The sequence below is a fragment of the Entelurus aequoreus genome, linkage group LG17, assembly GCF_033978785.1.
Source record: "Entelurus aequoreus isolate RoL-2023_Sb linkage group LG17, RoL_Eaeq_v1.1, whole genome shotgun sequence".
Lineage (NCBI taxonomy): Eukaryota > Metazoa > Chordata > Actinopteri > Syngnathiformes > Syngnathidae > Entelurus > Entelurus aequoreus.
The window spans coordinates 47,046,725-47,065,630 of NC_084747.1; the positions used below are offsets into that span (position 1 = coordinate 47,046,725).

The following is an 18,906-nucleotide window of genomic DNA, read 5'->3' on the forward strand; positions in this document are numbered from 1 at the left end:
TCCATAGTGGATCTAACATAATAGTGAGAGTCCAGTCCATAGTGGATCTAACATACTAGTGAGAGTCCAGTCCATAGTGGATCTAACATAATAGGGAGAGTCCAGTCTATAGTGGATCTAGCATAATATTGTGAAAGTCCAGTCCATAGTGGATCTAACATAATAGTGAGAGTCCAGTCCATAGTGGATCTAACATACTAGTGAGAGTCCAGTCCATAGTGGATCTAACATAATAGGGAGAGTCCAGTCTATAGTGGATCTAGCATAATATTGTGAAAGTCCAGTCCATAGTGGATCTAACATAATAGTGAGAGTCCAGTCCATAGTGGATCTAACATAATAGTGAGAGTCCAGTCCATAGTGGATCTAACATAACAGTGAGAGTCCAGTCCATAGTGGATTTAACAAAATAGTGAGAGTCCAGTCCATAGTGGATCCAACATAATAGTGAGAGTCCAGTCCATAGTGGATCTAGCATAATAGTGAGAGTCCAGTCCATAGTGGATCTAACATAATAGTGTGAGTCCAGTCCATAGTGGATCTAACATAATAGTGAGAGTCCAGTCCATAGTGGATCTAACATAATAGTGAGAGTCCAGTCCATAGTGGATCTAACATAATAGTGAGAGTCCTTGTCCATTGTGGATCTAGCATAATATTGTGAAATTCCAGTCCATAGTGGTTTTAACATAATAGTGAGAGTCCAGTCCATAGTGGTTTTAACATAATAGTGAGAGTTCAGTCCATAGAGGGACCAGCAGGAGACCATCTCGAGCGGAGACGGGTCAGCAGCGCAGAGATGTCCCCAACCGATGCACAGGCGAGCGGTCCCACCCCGGGTCCCGACTCTGGACAGCCAGCACTTCATCCATGGTCATCGGACCTGTGCCCCCCCCCTCCACGAAGGAGAGGGGGGGGCACAGGGTGCACAGGGTGTTTTGTAAATTAAAGATCAATTTAGGTCAATGTATGTTGAGATATCTGAACAAAACATCCATATCTTAGATTTGTGTTCTAAAACAAAGCAAATTGTGTGCCCCCCTCTCCACGGAGGAGAGGGGGGCAGAGCAGAAAAGAAACGGCAGATCAACTGGTCTAAAAGGGGGGTCTATTAAAGGCTAGAGTATACAAATGAGTTTTAAGATGCTTCTACTGAGGTAGCATCTCTAACTGTTATCAACAACACCCATGAAATATCTTTTCTCTGCAGTGTATTCAATTCCAATTCACACTTTTCAACTTTTTTCCATTTTTATTTCAATTCAATCCAATAAGTTGAAAAGGATTTGCGTATCATTGTATTCTGTTTTTACTTACCATTTACACAACGTGACAACTTCACTGCTTTTGGGGTTTTGTACAATACATTATGCTCTTGTGCTTATGTACGAGTGTGGGCATTCCTTGGTGTAATTCCCCCCGTCTCTCCACCAGGGCACTCTGAGAGGTCTGACGTGGGCAGCGGGAGCAGCGTACGGTGAGGAGGAGGATAGTCGACTGTGGCGGAGCGTGGTGATTGGCGAGCAGGAACATCGCATTGACATGAAGTGCATCGAGGCCTACAAGAGAGTCATTTCTCATGGAGGTAAAGACACACGTAGCGCTGCTTTAATTCCTTCCGTCCTCTCTTTTTGGAGTGTGTTGTGAAGGACGCTGACTTGTACGTGTGTTGTGTGTGTGTGTCAGGTTATTACGCCGAACAGAACGCCATCATCCGTGTTTGCCGCCTGCTTCCTGCCAGATAGTGACTGTGACAACTACCACTATGTCATGGAGAACCTGTTTTTGTAAGTAAAGCTGCACTTCAAATACGCTTCAGTACACAAATATACAGTTGTGAGACACATACAGCAGTCTCCTAGGAGTGTCCCGATACGTCTTTTTCACTTCCGACACAATGCTGATATCACAGCCTTGAGTATTAGCCGATACCAATTTTGATCTGATACAGTATCAGCATGAATCATACATATTTTTGTTTTGTAGTGTGGATTGTTGAATGTTAGAAAAGTAAAAAAAAAGTACCAATGATTGATCACCCCCTGGGAGGTGAGGGGAGCAGTGAGCAGCAGCGGTGGCCGCGCCCGGGAATCATTTTTGGTGATTTAACCCCCAATTCCAACCCTTGATGCTGAGTTCCAAGCAGGGAGGTAATGGGTCCCATTTTTATAGTCTTTGGTATGACTCGGCCGGGGTTTGAACTCACAACCTACCGATCTCAGGGCGGACACTCTAACCACTAGGCCACTGTTAGGTGGAAAAGGCTTGATCGGGTGAAATTACTCAAAAAGAGAACACTGCGATCTATGAAAAACACTATCCCAATGTATTATTACCCGTCTGGAACGAACTTATGCTGTCTTTAAGTTGAAGTATGACTCGGCCGGGGTTTGAACTCACAACCTACCGATCTCAGGGCGGACACTCTAACCACTAGGCCACTGTTAGGTGGTTAAGTAGGTGGAAAAGGCTTGATCAGGTGAAATTACTCAAAAAGACAACACTGCTAGCTATGAAAAACACTAACCCAATGTATTATTACCCGTCTGGAACGAACTTATGCTGTCTTTAAGTTGAAGTATGACTCGGCCGGGGTTTGAACTCACAACCTACCGATCTCAGGGCGGACACTCTAACCACTAGGCCACTGTTAGGTGGAAAAGGCTTGATCGGGTGAAATTACTCAAAAAGAGAACACTGCGATCTATGAAAAACACTATCCCAATGTATTATTACCCGTCTGGAACGAACTTATGCTGTCTTTAAGTTGAAGTATGACTCGGCCGGGGTTTGAACTCACAACCTACCGATCTCAGGGCGGACACTAACCACTAGGCCACTGTTAGGTGGAAAAGGCTTGATCAGGTGAAATTACTCAAAAAGACAACACTGCTAGCTATGAAAAACACTAACCCGATGTATTATTACCCGTCTGGAACGAACTTATGCTGTCTTTAAGTTGAAGTATGACTCGGCCGGGGTTTGAACTCACAACCTACCGATCTCAGGGCGGACACTCTAACCACTAGGCCACTAAGTAGGTGGAAAAGGCTTGATCAGGTGAAATTACTCAAAAAGAGAACACTGCGATCTATGAAAAACACTATCCCAATGTATTATTACCCGTCTGGAACGAACTTATGCTGTCTTTAAGTTGAAGTATGACTCGGCCGGGGTTTGAACTCACAACCTACCGATCTCAGGGCGGACACTCTAACCACTAGGCCACCGTTAGGTGGTTAAGTGGGTGGAAAAGGCCTGATCAGGTGAAATTACTCAAAAAGACAACACTGCTAGCTATGAAAAACACTAACCCAATGTATTATTACCCGTCTGGAACGAACTTATGCTGTCTTTAAGTTGAAGTATGATTCGGCCGGGGTTTGAACTCACAACCTACCGATCTCAGGGCGGACACTCTAACCACTAGGCCACTAAGTAGGTGGAAAAGGCCTGATCAGGTGAAATTACTCAAAAAGAAAACACTGCGATCTATGAAAAACACTAACCCAATGTATTATTACCCGTCTGGAACGAACTTATGCTGTCTTTAAGTTGAAGTGGAGTGGTGATTGATTTATTGCGACCCGAGTGGCTACAATATTTTTTTAAGTTGAGCTCATGACTAAGAATGGGTACTAGAGATGCCGATAAATGCTTTAAAAAGTAATATCGGAAATTATCGGTATCGGTTTCAATCCCGAATTTCAGTGCCCCTCCCGAAAATCTCCCGGGGCAACCATTCTCCTGATTTCCACCCGGACTACATTATTGGGGGCGTGCCTTAAAGGCACTGCCTTTAGCGTCCTCTACAACCTGTCGTCACGTCCGCTTTTCCACCATTCAAAAAGCGTGCCGGCCCAGTCACATAATATAAGCAGCTTATACACACACACACAAGTGAACGCAAGGCATACTTGGTCAACAGCCATACAGGTCACACTGAGGGTGGCCGTATAAACAACTTTAACACTGCTACAAATATGCGCCACACTGTGAACCCACACCAAACAAGAATGACAAAAACATTTCGGGAGAACATCCGCACCGTAACACAACATAAACACAACAGAACAAATACCCAGAACCCCTTGCAGCACTAACTCTTCCGGGACGCAACCCCGCCCAACCCCACCCACCTCAACCTCCTCATGCTCTTTCAGGGAGAGCATGTCCCAAATTCCAAGCTGCTGTTTTGAGGCATGTTAAAAAAAAATCATGCACTTTGTGACTTCAATAATAAACATGGCAGTGCCATGTTGGCATTTTTTTTCCATAACTTGAGTTGATTTATTTTGGGAAAACCTTGTTACATTGTTTAATGCATCCAGCGGGGCATCACAACTAAATTAGGCATAATAATGTGTTCATTCCACGACTGTATATATCGGTATCGGTTGATATCGGAATCGGTAATTATGAGTTGGACAATATCGGAATATCGGATATTGTCGGACATCTCTACAAGAGACAATACTATAGAATGAATATGAAGAACTACTCACCCCCAAATCCTCCACTTGACACCTCCGTTCCGGACAGGCTAATCTCCTCCAACCTCCGAGGACAAAGCTACGAACAATGGGAGACCGGGCTTTCTGCTCCGCCACTCCCAGTCTGTGGAACGCTCTCCCTGACCACCTGAGGGCACCACAGACTGTGGATGCTTTTAAAAAAAACTTAAAAACCCTTCTTTTTTTTAAAAAAGAAAGCCTTTTTTTAGATATATGCATACTAGTTCTAGCTATTTGGCTGTTCTAGTTTTTATTGGTATTTATTTTTTATTATTTTTTTATTTGTGTTTTTTTAATACACTGTAGCACGTTGAGGTTGTTTACTCAATGTAAAGTGCTTTTTACAAATCAAATCTATTATTATTATTATACTTTCGAGTAGACCGTGTACAACTTGTATCGCAGTATAGATTTACCGTATTTTCCGCACTATAAGGCGCATCTAAAAACCTCCAATTTTGTCAAAAGCTGACAGTGCGCCTTATAATCCGGTGCGCCTTATATATGGACCATTTTTATTTATTTTTATCTCCATTGATGTGCATCTTTGATCGATAAACACTTATACCTCAATTATTCAATTATACATTTACACACTAATGCCTGAGAAGGAGCAGGATGAAGAAAAATCTTAATATTTTCCTGCCCCCTTCAACATAATATGTAGTCTTACTTAATGGATATCATATAAACCAACAATTACATCTAAATATAATGAAAACAAACAAAAAAACACACACACAAAAAAACACAAGTGCAAAACTTCATGAAGTACAAACCGAACAAAAAAATAAAATTAAAAAAAATTATATAAAAAATAATATACACCTCACGGGATGATACAAAACAAATACAAAACCAGGCAAAAAATAAGTAAAATAAATATAAAGCAAAATGTAAACACTTATGGATGTCCATATGATCTTATTTTTCTGTCTTTATATATTTTTTTCAATTGGAATATATTTTTACAGTCTTTTATCTCATTGTAAAGAGAATTCCATATATGGATGCACAGGTGCGCCTTATATATGAACAAAGTTTTGAAATATGCCATTCATTGAAGGTGCGCCTTATAGTGCGGAAAATACGGTACTGTCCACTGAAGATGTGAAGTGAATTAGTGAAGGGAATTATATTTATATAGCGCTTTTCTCTAGTGACTCAAAGCGCTTTTACAGAGTGAAGATGAGTCAACACATGTGAGTAGCAAGATAATTGTGTATTACCTACGGTCAAGCATGGTGGCGGTAGCAGCATGGTCTGGGGTTGCATAGGTGCTGCCGATATTGGGGGATCCAGGGTTTACAATCTGACTCATTTTCAGTGAATAGTGCTATAATTCTATACTGATATATAAGCTAGTAGTGTACCTTGACCAAAAAAACAAACAAATAATAATTTGGTAAATAGTGTTGGCGTAGTTGTTGTCAGATACCATCTCCTAGCATTCACACATAATGTATATGTTCTTATGCAGGTATGTAATAAGCACTTTGGAGCTCATGGTAGCAGAAGACTACATGATCGTCTACCTGAACGGTGCCACGCCTCGCAGGAGGATGCCCGGCTTCACCTGGATGAAGAAATGCTACCAAATGATAGACCGCAGGTAGGATGTGCACTACAAGTGGGACTGTGTTGCAAAGTAATATTGTCGACAAGGGTTTTTTTTATTTCTTATGCTTTTCTTTTGCAGACTGAAGAAGAACTTGAAGATGTTCATCATTGTTCATCCTTCCTGGTTCATAAGAACATTGCTGGGCATCACCAGACCCTTCATCAGGTCCATGTAACTTTTGCACTTAACAGCAACGCTTTTAATGCCGTTCTTTCTGAAAGGGGATCATTTATATTTAACACAACCAGTGTTGTAATAGCGGTAAGGAGCGAAACTTGCTGAGCCAGCAAATGATAGCGCTGATTACTTCATTGTACACTGCAAAAAGTCAGTGTTCAAAAACAAGAAAAAAAAATACAAAAATGAGGGGTATTTTATTTGAACTAAGCAAAATTATCTGCCAATAGAACAAGAAAATTTGGCTTGTCATGACTTTCCAAAACAAGTCAAATTAGCTAACCTCAATGAACCCAAAAATACCTTTAAAATAAGCATATTCTCACTAATAACAACTGTACTACTATATGAGTACGTATTTTCTATTGTTTCATTGAAAATAAAACAGCAAAGTCCATTTGGCTGTCATCTGTTTTAATTATGAGACACAATTGTGTCAAAGTCATGATTATTTTATTTCATGCTTGAAATAAGAAATGATTACTTTAAAAAAGTAGTTTTATACTTGTGAGTGTTGATGACACAGCTTTGCAACAGTTGATATTCTAGTTTCAAGCATGTTTTACTCAATATAGGTCATCAAATCTCAGCAACAAGCTGTAATATCTTCCTGAGATCATTTAGGACCAAAACCCTTAAAACAAGTAAAACACTAATATAAAATCTGCTGAGTGAGAAGAATTATCTTATCAGACAGAAAATAAGCAAATATCACCCTTATTTGAGATATTTCATCTTACTAAGATTTCAGTTTTTGCAGTGTAATAACGGCACGACAAGTGTAACACCTGAGTTTGACACAGACAGCAGAGAACGACATTTTAAACGCTTTCCCTGACCACCTGAAGGCACCACAGACTGTGAATGCTTTTAAAAAAGGCTTAAAAAACCTTTTTTTTTTTTTTTTAAAAAAAGCCTTTTTTCTTTAGATATGTGTGCTAGTTCTAGCTATTAGGCTGTTCTATTTTTTATTTTTTTTACTATTTATTTTACTTGTTGGGGGCAGCTATTTGTGGTTCTAGCGTTGTTGTTTTTTAAATGCACTGTAGCACTTTGAGGTTGTTTGTTCAATGTAAAGTGCTTTTACAAATAAAATATATTATTATTATTATTAGGGATGTCCGATAATATCGGACTGCTGATATTATCAGCCGATAAATGCTTTAAAATGTAATATCGGAAATTATCGGTATCGGTTTCAAAATTATCGGTATCGGTTTCAAAAAGTAAAATGTATGACTTTTTAAAACGCTGTTGTGTACACGGACGTAGGGAGAAGTACAGAGCGCCAATAAACTTTAAAGGCACTGCCTTTGCGTACCGGCCCAGTCACATAATATCTACGGCTTTTCACACACACAAGTGAACAGCCATACAGGTCACACTGAGGGTAACCTTTTAAACAACTTTAACACTTACAAATATGCGCCACACTGTGAACCCACACCCAACAAGAATGACAAACACATTTCGGGAGAACATCCGCACCGTAACACAACATAAACACAACAGAACAAAAACCCAGAACCCCTTGCAGCACTAACTCTTCCGGGACGCTACAATATACACCCCCCCGCTACCCCGTCCCCGTCCCAACTCAACCCTGTACCCCCCCCCAACCCCGCCCACCTCAATTAATGTTAATTCCACGACTGTATATATCGGTATCGGTTGATATCGGAATCGGTAATTAAGAGTTGGCCAATATCGGAATATCGGATATCGGCAAAAAAGCCATTATCGGACATCTCTAATTATTATTATTATTATTATTATGATAGGTTGATTGGCAACACTAAATGGTCCCTTGTGTGTGAATGTGAGTGTGAATGTTGTCTGTCTGTGTGTTGGCCCTGTGATGAGGTGGCGACTTGTCCAGGGTGTACCCCGCCTTCCGTCCGAATGCAGCTGAGATAGGCTCCAGCACCCCCCGCACCCACAAAAGTGACAAGCGGTAGAAAATGGATGGATGAATGGATGGATTATTCTTATTTAAAGCGCATGCAAAGGTACTGTAGATAACGCTGCAGGAAGTGACCACTCAACATGCTTTTAATGCAGCTACTGCCATCTTGTGGAGTTCATACAAAACTACATAAGGAGGTTACCGTACCTACAGTCACAGCTGTTGATGTGAAAGTTTTGCGACCTCATTTTAAAACACAGTTTTAGAGATGGGTTCCTTTCACATTCCAACTGTTACGGCACCAATTCCTGATACCTGGGAATCTGTATTGCTACTAAGTTTGGATGTTTTGTTTGTTCATGTAGTAATGTTGATTTGTTTTTTTTTGTTTTTTTATACACCATTTTTACACTGAACTGATAACTGTGCTCCGTAGTTTTGAAGGTGTTGATGTGAAATGGCTAATGCTAATCAGTAGCAAATATACAGCATATCCAACGAAAATTAGAATTGAGCTTGTTCGAAAAGTTGCTAACCTTACTTTCAACCGCTTTCTGTCAGACATGTTTGCTTTGATGACATGAAATATTGCAGTGGCGGGCCGTGTGTTTCCCACCTAGGCCTTCAGTGATGTCCGACTTCAATGATGATACCATCATTTATGTCCCCACAATATAAAACATGTTTTCAGTTATTTCACCTTTTTTTGTTAAGTACATAACTCCACATGTGTTCATTCATAGTTTAATAATAATAATTAGAGATGTCCGATAATATCGGCCTGCCGATATTATCGGCCGATATATGCGTTAAAATGTAATATCGGAAATTATCGGTATGGTTTTTTTTATTATCGGTATCGTTTTTTATTTTTTTATTTTTTATTTTTTTATTAAATCAACATAAAAAACACAAGATACACTTACAATTAATGCACCAACCCTAAAAAAAACTCCCTCCTCATTCCTACATTATATATCAATATATATCAATACAGTCTGCAAGGGATACAGTCCGTAAGCAAACATGATTGTGCGTGCTGCTGGTCCACTAATAGTACTAACCTTTAACAGTTAATTTTACTAATTTTCATTCATTACTAGTTTCTATGTAACTGTTTTTATATTGTTGTACTTTCTTTTTTATTCAAGAAAATATTTTTAATTTATTTATCTTATTTTACTATTTTTTTTAAAAAGTACCTTATCTTCACCATACCTGGTTGTCCAAATTAGGCATAATAATGTGTTAATTCCACGACTGCATATATCGGTTGATATCGGTATCGGTAATTAAAGAGTTGGACAATATCGGAATATCGGATGCATATATCGGTTGATATCGGTATCGGTAATTAAAGAGTTGGACAATATCGGATATCGGCAAAAAGCCATTATCGGAAATCCCTAATAATAATAATAGATTTTATTTGTAAAAATCACTTTACATTGAGTAAACAACCTCAAAGTGCTACAGTGTATTAAAAAATAAAAATAAAAAATTTAAAGAGATGATAAAAAAAAATAAAAACTAGAACAGCCAAATAGCTAAAACTAGTATGCATATATCTAAAAAATGGCTTTTTTTAAAAGAAGGGTTTTAAGCCTTTTTTAAAAGCATCCACAGTCTGTGGTGCCCTCAGGTGGTCAGGGAGAGCGTTCCACAGATTTTCAATGTTAATAGTTATGAAAATAAAGAAAACGCATTGAATGAGAAGGTGTGTCCAAACCTTTGGCCTTTACTGTACATCAGAATTGATTGGAACATTGAATTTATGTCCATAGTGTATTCATGTCTACATGTCTCCTTTCAAATGCCATTTTCCTCCCAAATCCTTGTCTAATTCTGTTTCTTTGTGTTTCCTTCAGCTCAAAGTTCAGCAGTAAGATCAAGTATGTGAGTAGTCTGCAGGAACTGGGCGACATCATCCCCATGGAGTACGTACACATTCCACCCAGCATCATCAAGTGAGTGGGCTTTAAAATGAAAACACATTTTAGTAGGTACACCTGCAGCAGCTACACCGCATACAAGCACCAAACCGAATATGCAAAATGTTTATTAATGTGGTAGTAAAGGCATCCTGCTTGTATGGGAAGTTATAAGATAGTGCAGGTGTATCAATAGAATATGCTAAAGTGAGCAATGGGGTAAACGTGCAGCAATGCCCAAACACAGAAATTAAATATTTAAATATTTAATAAATATTTAAACACAAAAACAATGAGGAAAATGCTGAATATTAAAAAAGGCTGCAATCACAGGATTAAAAACAAAGGCAAAAGAAAAATGATGCATTGCCCAAAAACTCACCAACCCCCAAAATGACTCAACCAGACTACCAGAGGCGCCAAACCTGAAGGATATCTGTCTTAGAAGGCATGAAGAAAGTTGGCTGACAAAAAAAAATGTCCGTCTTTGTTGAACACTTGTCTGTAAATGTTTGGTTGCTTTATAAAACTGTAAAATACTACACTTCAAGGGCCTGATGTACTACAATCCAAACGACAAGTACTAAATAGCGTGTGCAAACTGTTACTGTACTGTTAGTAGGCGTGTTGCAGGTGGTCTACTAAGACCACGTGTGCAATTGCAGACCGCCCTCTGTGCCTATTTCAACGGAAACCGCACTTTTTGGGAATTTTGCCAATCGTTCACAATCCTTCCATCCATTTTCTACTGCTTGTCTCTTTCGGGGTCACGCCGCTGGAGCCTATCTCAGCTGCATTCGGGCGGTAGGCGGGGTACACCCTGGACAAGTTCACCATCCTTATGAGAGATAAAAAGACCAAATGTTTTTTGTTGGTTTTTTTTGCATTGTAATTTGTAATACTTGGCTCGTTGTAGATGCCGAACAATGCAGCTACCGTATTTTTCGGACTATAAGTCGCAGTTTTTTCCCATAGTTTGGCCGGGGGTGCGACTTATACTCAGGAGCGACTTATGTGTGAAATTATTAACACATTAGCGTAAAATATCAAATAATATTATTTAGCTCATTCACGTAAGAGACTAGACGTATAAGATTTCATGGGATTTAGCGATTAGGAGTGACAGATTGTTTGGTAAACGTATAGCATGTTCTATATGTTATAGTTATTTGAATGACTCTTACCATAATATGTTACGTTAACATACCAGGCACGTTCTCAGTTGGTTATTTATGCCTCATATAACGTACACTTATTCAGCCTGTTGTTCACTATTCTTTATTTATTTTAAATTGCCTTTCAAATGTCTATTCTTGGTGTTGGCTTTTATCAAATACATTTCCCCCAAAAATGCGACTTATATATGTTTTTTTCCTTCTTTATTATGCATTTTCGGCCGGTGCGACTTATACTCTGAAAAATACGGTAACGGGAGCAACTTATTCTGCCGCTAAATCACTTTCAGAATGCATTCAAAAACTGCCACCAAGACTCCATTTACGTTCCGTAACCTGTATAATAAGTAAGCTGTAGACTTTATTGTAAGAGCGAACACTGAGGAGCTCTTTTTCTATCCTAGTAACTAGAGATGTCCGATAATATCGGCAGTCCGATATTATCGGCCGATAAATGCTTTAAAATGTAATATCGGAAATTATCGGTAGCGGTTTCAAAAAGTAAAATGTATGACTTTTTAAAACGCCGCTGTAGGGAGTGGTACACGGACATAGGGAGAAGTACAGAGCAGTTGCGTCTCCCAGTCATACTTGCCAACCCTCCCCATTTTCCCGGGAGACTCCTGAATTTCAGTGCCCCTCCCGAAAATCTCCCGGGGCAACCATTCTCCCGATTTCCACCCAGACAACAATTTTGGGGGCGTGCCTTAAAGGTACTGCCTTTGCGTGCCGGCCCAATCACATAATATCTACGGCTTTTCACACACACAAGTGAATGCAAGGCATACTTGGTCAACAGCCATACAGGTCACACTGAGGGTGGCCGTATAAACAACTTTAACACTGTTACAAATATGCGCCACACTGTGAACCCACACCAAACAAGAATGACAAACACATTTCGGGAGAACATCCGCACCGTAACACAACATAAACACAACAGAACAAATACCCAGAACCCCTTGCAGCACTAACTCTTCCGGGATGCTACAATATATACCCCCCGCTACCCACCCACCCCCCCCCCTCCACCCCCCAACCCCGCCCACCTCAACCTCCTCATGCTCTCAGGGAGAGGATGTCCCAAATTCCAAGCTGCTGTTTTGAGGCATGTTAAAAAAAATAATGCACTTTGTGACTTCAATAATAAATATGGCAGTGCCATGTTGGCATTTTTTTCCATAACCTGAGTTGATTTTTTCTGGAAAACCTTGTTACATTGTTTAATGCATCCAGCGGGGCATCACAACAAAATTAGGCATAATAATGTGTTCATTCCATGACTGTATATATCGGTATCGGTTGATATCGGAATCGGTAATTAAGAGTTGGACAATATCGGAATATCAGATATTGGCAAAAAAGCCATTATCGGACATCTCTACTTTTTTGATAATGGTTGCAATTGTGGACTTGTTTCTTCCATATTCGTGAGCCAATCCTCGTGCAGCGGCGCCACCGCCGCCATCTACTCCTCGCAAACATGTAAACAGGATGTGACGTCGGGGGGGGGCCCGCCTCTTAAAAATGGTGTGTACAGGAAGCGATGTCATCAAACAGCCCGGCACGCAAAATGAATAAATGAATGACGCGATCGTGCACAACGAGGCATATTGGGCTTGATCTAAATGTTTGTACACTGCAAAAAGTCAGTGTTCAAAAACAAGAAAAACAATTACAAAAATGAGGGGTATTTTATTTGAACTCGGCAAAATTATCTGCCAATAGAACAAGAAAATTTGGCTTGTCAAGACTTTCCAAAACAAGTCAAATTAGCTAACCTCAATGAACCCAAAAATACATTAAAATAAGTATATTCTCACTAATAACAAGTGCACTTTTCTTGGTAGAAAAAAAAAGGAGACCTTTTTGCTCAATATGTTGAAAAATATTCTTAAATTAAGTAAATGCTAGTGCCATTATCTTGACATAATGATATGCGCTCGGCATCATGATTTTTTTTTTTCATGCTTGAAATAAGAAATTATTACTTAAAAAAAGTAGTTTTATACTTGTGAGTGTTGATGACACAGCTTTGCAACAGTTGATATTCTAGTTTCAAGCATGTTTTACTCAATATAGGTCTTTAAATCTCAGCAACAAGCTGTAATATCTTACCGAGATCATTTAGCACCAAAACCCTTAAAACAAGTAAAACACTCTAACATAAAATATGCTTAGTGAGAAGAATTATCTTATCAGACAGAAAATAAGCAAATATCACCCTTATTTGAGATATTTCATCTTACTTAGATTTCAGTTTTTGCAGTGTAGACCGAAGAGACTGCAAATAGAGGCTTTTGTGAATGAAGGTTCCACTGTACATGCAAAGCTTTAGTAGATCAGGCCCAAAGTCTTTAAAGACGGGTATCCCTCAGGTTTGGCAACCCTGGTCGCATGGCTAACTTGTGTTTTTTTTCTGTGGACTTTTAGCATCTCTTTGTATGCGTTTTTGGATTATTTCTGTGTTTGGAGCCTTGGGGTGTTGCTGTGAGTTTGCCCCCGTTGGCCACCAATGATATGCTTGGTGAACTAATAGCTCAAAGTATGGTACATACACGTAAATACAGAGACGCCGCATTGAGCGTTAAAACCTATGTCGACCCCATATTGGAATCTACTATGTGCTGCATGGAATTGTACCAATTATAGTGAAAAACCAGATCTCATGGGATAAATGTTGGTTTGGTGCTTACCTGCAGTAAACACTCATAATCACCACTATAAAAGGTACATATGCTGTTTTTGATGCCTATAGTTTCCGAAATGTATTAGTGTGTGAAAATTGGTCTATAAAAGGCATTTAAGGGGAACTGCACTTTTTTGGGAATCGTTAACAATCATTATGAAAGACATGACAAGGGATGTATTCTTTTTTTTTTTTCTGAATTCTTACTCGTAAATAAACGTAAATAAATGTCCTGAGGTGTACACACTGCAAAAAGTCAGTGTTCAAAAACAAGAATAAATTAAAGCTGCAAGCAGCGATGAACGGGACCGACTTTGACGGCACATAAAACTCTTTCATCAACTTTTAATCAGAAGGGTTCAATCTCTCTCCTGTGCTAGTTTGAAGCCGACACGACAAACGCGCTTAGAGGAGATAAGGTTTGAAAAAAGGTGACCGGTTTTTACAAAACTTGTTTTGAAGGGGGAATTGCAAACTTCCTGTGGATTTTTGCTGGGGGTTGTCAATATATGAAATGTAGGTCTAAGTGAGACCTACATAGAGGTTTTTGTTTCATGTCTCTAAGACATTCCTACTGGAAGTTACATGCAGTTTTGTCTGAGTTTTCTTCCTAGGAGCAGTTGTGTCTGTGTTTTCTTCCTAGGGGGCGATAGAGCGCAATTTTGAGTTTTGGGGTTGGTTTTTTTTTATTAGATCGCAAATTTTGCCAGTCCTGATGTGTGTGTGTCCAGTTTGGTGAGTTTTGAAGCATGTTAAGGGGGTCAAATTACAGCTCAAAGAGGCAAAAGTGACTGTTTTTAGTAAACTTTTGTTCTGAAGGGGGAATTTTTGCTGTAGGATGTCAATGTATGAAATCTAGGTCTAAGTCAGACCTACGTAGAGGTTTTTGTTTCATGTCTCTACGACATTCCTACCGGAAGTTACAAGCAGTTTTGTCTGTGTTTTTTCCTAGGGGGCGCTAGAGCGCAATTTAGTTTTGCTTTTTTTGTTTTTTTATTAGATGGCAATTTTCGTGTGTCAAATATGGTGAGTTTTGAAGCATGTTAAGGGGGTCAAATTACAGCTCAAAGAGGCGGCCGGTATAATAATAATAAATAAAACCTTACCATTTCAATAGCGTCCTCTGTCCCAAAGGGACATTGCGGTCCCTAAAAAATACAAAAATGAGGGGTATTTTATTTGAACTAAGCAAAATTATCTGCCAATAGAACAAGAAAATTCGGCTTGTCGAGACTTTCCAAAACAAGTAAAATTAGCTAACCTCAATGAACCCTAAAAATACCTTAAAATAAGTATATTCTCACTAATAACTGTACTACTATATGAGTACGTATTTTCTATTGTTTCATTGAAAATAAAACAGCAAAGTCCATTTGGCTGTCATCTGTTTTAATTATGAGACACAATTGTGTCAAAGTCATGATTTTTTTTTTTCATGCTTGAAATAAGAAATGATTACATTGTCCAGTAAGTGATGTTTTATTATGTTGGTTGGCTCTCATGAAGTCTGCAGTGATGTATAAATCAGTGATGTAAAAAAAGCAAAACATTTTTTAAATGAATACACCGCGTATGCTTAAAATGAGTAAAATCCGTAAATATTAAATGTTATTATAAATGTGCCTGTCATTACATTGCATGTATACTTACATCTTGTACAGTACAGGCCAAAAGGTTGAACACACCTCATTCAATGTGTTTTCTTTATTTTCATGACTATTTACATTGTAGATTGTACGGGACATGGGGGAATTTTTTTTTTTAGATATATATCTGATGCGCACATGATACATATTTCGTGCTCACGAGATAAACTGTCCTTTTCCGGGCACGATAAAGTCTTAAATAATGTCAAACACGTAGCGTTACAATAACCAGGAAGATAAAATGTTTATCTTACACCTAGTAAACCACTGTGGACAGACCAAGCCAAAAATGCACGTTCAATGAGCGCTGCGCGCCCCCGCGAAGGAAATACATTTTTGGCAGGCATTCACATTTTGGCACAACACCCCTAAAGGGGACAATGCGGGAAAGTCCTAGTTGGAAATACAGCCAAATGAACTCCTGAACTGCCATTTTCACACAGACCTCAAACCACCCGCACGCATCCAATGCTTTCTCTTTTTTTTTTAGATATCTATCTTGTGCGCACGAGATACATATCTAAAAAATGTTTTTCCCCCATGTCCCTTTAGAGGCTCCATAAGATTGTCAATAAAGGTGTCAGGTGTCAAACACTGATGACATCTATTAAACGAGACAAGAAGCAAAGAAATAGAGACAGAATTCAATTTGGCTCAATTGAGAAGAAACGCGGCGACTGTACTCTCTGTACAGTCTTCCACCACGCTCTGGCAAAAAATTGTACGCCACCTCTTTTTATTTGGACTTTCCCTGTTTACATAACATCTGTTTCTAAAGAAATGGGGGCGGGTATGTAAACAGCCATTGTTTTCGGTCACATTAACACAAAAGAAAAAGATGCCTCGGGCTTGGGCTAGTCCTGGATTGAGCTTAGGCAAGTCTTGGATGACAATAGATAACCCCCATCCCGTCTCCTCCCATCGTACACAATGGAATTTTCCAAGCCTTTGCTTGGTGCAACAAAAACAACATATTTTCCGTTCATTGAGAACTTAGAGAACGGGAAGTTTTTTGATAATTTGCATACAATTTTTCTGACAAAAGGCATCAAAACTATGAATGAACACACGTGGAGTTATGTACAAAAAAAAAGGTGAAATAACTAAAAACATGTTTTATATTCGATTACTGCTTTGCACACTCTTGGCATTCTCTTGACTAGCTTCACCTGGAATGGTTTTCACTTCACAGGTGTCATAGTTTTGATGCCTTCAGTGACAATCTACAATGTAAATAGTCATGAAAATAAAGAAAACGCATTGAAATGAGAAGGCGTGTCCAAACATTTGGCCTGTACTGTATATAAAATCTCAATGGAGGTGTTTGGATGGTTTTTTTAAGGGCCTTATCGGCAGAATAGAGCGTCTGTAGATCAACTACGATCAAAGTATTGAACAGGACGTCGGAAATGTGTAAATAAAGTTTTACTTTATATAAGAAAAAAATGGGCATACAAAACGGTACAAAACGATCCTTTTATCTTGTTATCTGTCGTTCATTCATTCACCCGTAGGCTCGTAGTCCTCAATCTCACAATGCACCTGCTCCCGGTCTTTCTTACACCCGGTTTGCCGCAATGAATTGTGGAACGTGCAGTATCTTCATTAACCCTTTGTTAGGTTATGAAGTAGAAAACAACTCAATTCAGTGTCAGTGTTTCTCAAATAATCAATATCAAATACATGTATAATCAAATCAATTCCCCTTTAACTCTTTTTAACTGTAAATAATAATAGATGAATTTATCAGCAATTAAATCAAGTATACAAATTATGAATGATCATCACACATGAACTATATAACCCAGGGGCCCGGGGGCCATTTGCGGCCCGCAGCTAATTGTTTACCGGCCCGCCACACATTCTGCAAAAATTGCAAAATTGATAATATTGCAAAAATTTAAAAAAAACTAGGGATGTCCGATAATATCGGCCTGCCGATATTATCGACTGATAAATGCGTTAAAATGTAATATCGGAAATTATCGGTATCGTTTTTTTTATTATCGGTATCGTTTTTGTTTTTGTTGTTGTTTTTTTTGTTGTTTTTTAATTAAATCAACATAAAAAACACAAGATACACTTACAATTAATGCACCAACCCAAAAAACCTCCCTCCTCATTCACACAAAAGGGTTGTTTCTTTCTGTTATTAATATTGTGGTTCCTACATTATATATGAATATATATCAATACAGTCTGCAAGGGATACAGTCCGTAAGCACACATGATTGTGCGTGCTGCTGGTCCACTAATAGTACTAACCTTTAACAGTTAATGTTACTCATTTTCATTAATTACTAGTTTCTATGTAACTGTTTTTATATTGTTTTACTTTCTTTTTTATTCAAGAAAATGTTTTTAATTTATTTATCTTATTTTATTTTATAATTTTTTTTTTAAAGTACCTTATCTTCACCATATCTGGTTGTCCAAATTAGACATAATAATGTGTTAATTCCATGACTGTATATATCTGTTGATATCGGTATCGGTTGATATCGGTATCGGTAATTAAAGAGTTGGACAATATCGGAATATCGGATATCGGCAAAAAGCCATTATCGGACATCCCTAAAAAAAACATTTAAAAAAAGTGGAATGAGGTGAAATCTAACAAGAAAAAGTTGCAATGTTGACACAAAGCTGCTTTTTTTCTTTCGTCTTTGTTTATTTTTATTTTTTTTTGCCATTGCTAAAAAAGAAAAAAAAAAAGACTAAAAATCTGTTATAATGACTTATTACTTAAAAAATATCACTTTTAAAAAAATTTTATGGAAAAAATATTGTGTGGTTGCCATATAAAAACATCAAAGTTTTATTTGACAAAAGAGCATAAAACAAACAAAATAATAGTTCAAACGTAAAATCGACAGATACATCTGAAGCTGATCTCCTAATTTAAGTGTTAAAAGTTAAAAAAAAACTAATAAAAATGTATCACTTTATGAGTGGGGGACCTTTTGGATCCCAAATATATTTAGTAGGATTTTATTTAACTATTCACTGTGATTACTCAAAAATATTAAAGACTTAAAATCAATGGTGTCCTGCATTATTGATCTTTTAAGGCTCTAATTACTAAATACTGCATATTTCAGTTTTACTATAAAAAACAAAGTTGTCTTTGACAGAAACCTTTTTTTTTTTTAACTTTATATCAACCTCAAGTTGATCTAGAGATTTACTGTAAGCGTTAAATTAAAAATAATAATAATTAGGGGTGTGGGAAAAAATCGATTCGAAT

The 18,906-nt window shown here is 38.3% G+C and overlaps 1 pseudogene; it reads left to right on the forward strand.

The window, feature by feature from the left end:
• The window catches only part of LOC133631813 (protein prune homolog 2-like), a 109,277-nt pseudogene that overhangs the window by 79,972 nt on the left and 10,399 nt on the right, over positions 1-18,906 (forward strand).